General features: G+C 33.7%; 1 pseudogene; it reads right to left on the reverse strand.

The window, feature by feature from the left end:
• Window positions 1-640: 640 nt before the first annotated feature.
• LOC111372589 lies at window positions 641-1,595 on the reverse strand (annotated as a pseudogene).
• Between the last annotated feature and the right edge of the window lie 1,665 nt (window positions 1,596-3,260).

Consider the following 3,260-nt stretch of genomic DNA (forward strand, 5'->3'; position numbering starts at 1 on the left):
GGAGGAACATTTTATCTTGTAAAAACGTAGAAATTGAGCAATACGTTGCTTGTATCTAAACACTCACTCAACTAGACTGTAAAGATTTGAGATTTCATCTTAAAATGTTAACCTTATTAAGAGAAGTAATTTAAACCCTTATAAATTGATTTATATTTTTCATCTTTATTTGATATGAGATTTTATCCCTCAACATGTCCCCACAACATAGGGGCTCGTTTAAACAAATCAATCTTGAAATCTTGTGCTCATTTATGAGTCTTAATTTGATTGATCACTCGACGGAGTTTCACGGGCTCTAATGTCAAATTAAGATTTCGGTTAGATCTTAAAATGTAACTTTATTAAAATGAGTGGTCTAATCCCTTATAAGTTGGTCTATATTTTTATCTTTATTCAACGTAGGATATTCAACTTGAGAAGTACAAGAAAAAATATGATAATTTATTCTTTCTAATTTAATGTATCAAACATGTTTTACAAAAGCCATATTATGGTATAGGATTTCACCTTAGGCCCTTATTTGACAACCATTATTTAAAAACTCTTTTTTTCTACATACTTATTTTAAATCATACAATTACAAAATAAAATATTGTGCACGTAAACTCAAAATTTTCTTACTTTTTAAGCACATTCTTCTAAAAATCAGCATTCAAAACATCTTGTTTCCAAATAATGATTGTCAAACAGGGGCGGGGCACATACGTTTTGTACAATGCAAGTAATTAAGCAACCAAACGTGAAGGTTGACTGTTCTACACAGGTATATTGTGTCATAAACCCGAACAAAACCTTGTTTCGAAACACCAATGTCAAGGGTGCATAAAACAGCAGAAAACCTTAATAGTCGGGAATTGAAGCAAAGCAATAACCTTGGGCACCTCTCCAGGAATAATATGCAATACGAGTTTCTTAGAAGCCTGCATACATTTTGTAGCGAGTCAATTTAGAAATCAAGCAATAAATAAGAAGCACACACAACGTGCCAAGCATCCTAAGCTCACAAAAGATAGCTAGAGACTTAAAAACAACATTGTGGTTGTGTGTGCTTCCATATTCCAGATGCAACTATGCAGGAAAACAAAGCAGGACCACCTATTACTTGATAGTTCAACTTGTCAAAGATAAGTCCTAACCCGACAAACTTATATGCATAAATACACTGCTAGTCACTCAACTTATAGTAAAATTTCATGTTAGTCATCGAACCATTTTTGTTCAACATTCGTGATTAGAACTTGCTATGCTTTTCACAATGTTTCTAACTAGATATCTTTATGTTAAGAAATGCTTCCATAGAATGTCTATAAGAGACCTGGCAGGAATGTAAGAATCTCAAGTCCTAAAAGGCCATATGCTTGGGAATGGTCTCCGGCCATGTGGCCTGTGAAGATGAAGATTGAAAGAAAGAGAAGCAGGCATCCAAGGAAGAGCAGGAAAAGTGCAAGAACGATGGATTTCCACGGAATTTTATCATAAGATTTAGGTGTATAGTCAAATCGAGGATCCTTTCGCCTTTCACCACTACCATCACAAGAATCGTCTTCATCATCAGCAAGACGACTGTAGTGAATGTTTCTTCGAGATGCCATACAGATCAATGTAGTTTGTGCCAAGCAAATTTGCTGTGTTTTAGCTTATTGACTTGCACAAACTACAGATACTGTTTCCAATTTTGCAGATGGAAATTATAATACATCTTCAGAAATTTCTATAGATCCTCATAAAGATTTGTTTCAGATTATGTAGATTTGTTTGAGAAGATGAAAAGAAGAATAAGTATTTATTAAAAACATGAGAAAGTAATGATTTAACTTGTATCATCACTGAGCTACCTTCTAAAGGTGTTAGGAGAATTTAAGAGCCTATCCAATAAGGAAAACATGATGTAAAATGAAAAGCTTCGAGAATGGACAGAAATTTACCACAATCTAACAATGCAGAGGCTTTCGAAAAGTTTAAGTTAGCTAAATCCAAATCCAAGAGGTCTCTCAGAGTCTCATGTGAAAAAATACTGAGAAATAATTTAGTTATCAAGGATGGAAATAAATTTATTTAAAATGAATCTCAGCAAATAGATAAGTAGGGATATCGACCAAGTTATGAATAGTAAAAGGGCAAGCATTAGAGCTATGATCAGTAGCTATGCAATCACGGAAGGATAGAGGTATCGTTATGATAAATAATTCAATAGAAGGTATAGTGTGGATATTGGGCATTTGTCTCAACTTCATTGTAGAACAAGGCTATATTTCAATTTTTCATTCTGATTTGATCAGTTTTAGAAATTTAGGTCTATAAACATGTAGACAGATGTTGTTATGCTGACATCTTTACACATGATATTTGTCTTTCCAATGATAAAGAAGCCCAGTTGAACTTTTTCTTAATAGGTTTACTAGTGTTATATTTATCATTCCTCAGTATAAATTCACAAACTTCCCACCCCTACCCCAAAAAACCCACCACACCTCCTTTGTATACATAAACTGCAGGACCTAAAGACTGGCCTGCAGGACAAGGCCGGGGAAGGGAGATTTGGAAAGGAAGAGTTACCAAAATTTTTCTTGATCTATTGAATCGATTGTGTGATCATAATGATGAGACTAAGATTGTTGCCTAGAAAAATCCTCCTCAAACTCTCAAATCAACCTCGCTGGATATTTGTGAGTGCCTTTGCTTTGGAAACGACCAATGTTATTATCAAAGATATTGGTGATGAGTTATTTTCTTTTCCAATGGATGAATCCCGTAACATTTAAGTAAAGAGCCAATTTTAGTCGTTTTGCATTATGTGAAGAATGGGCACATAATGGAACATTTTACTGGTATCATACATGTTTTGAGTACCATAATTGTCTCACTTGAGGTTGCTATTGATCAATTATTTTCAAAGCATAGATAATGTAGCTAGTAATATGCAAGGTAAGTATAATGGTATCAAATCACTTATTTTGAAACATTGCTTTGCATCAACTTCAACTAGTCCTTGTAATTGTGGCTAAGAGACATCATAAATTGAAACCTTCTTTACTTTGGTGGGCAGAGTGGTGAATGTTGTTGGAGAATCGACTAAATAGTGTAATCTTCTTCAAGAAAAACAAAGGCTCAAATTTTTTATTTTTTGATAGGTAATCAACAAAGGCTCAAATTTATTTAAGCACTAATTGGTGAACAATCAAGCAGATGACGCCTTAATCAACTCCTTTTGACCCCAAAAATAAATAAATAAAATTAATTCGACTACGTGAGTATCA

This window comes from Olea europaea, unplaced genomic scaffold (genome assembly GCF_002742605.1).
Source record: "Olea europaea var. sylvestris unplaced genomic scaffold, O_europaea_v1 scaffold1016, whole genome shotgun sequence".
Lineage (NCBI taxonomy): Eukaryota > Viridiplantae > Streptophyta > Magnoliopsida > Lamiales > Oleaceae > Olea > Olea europaea.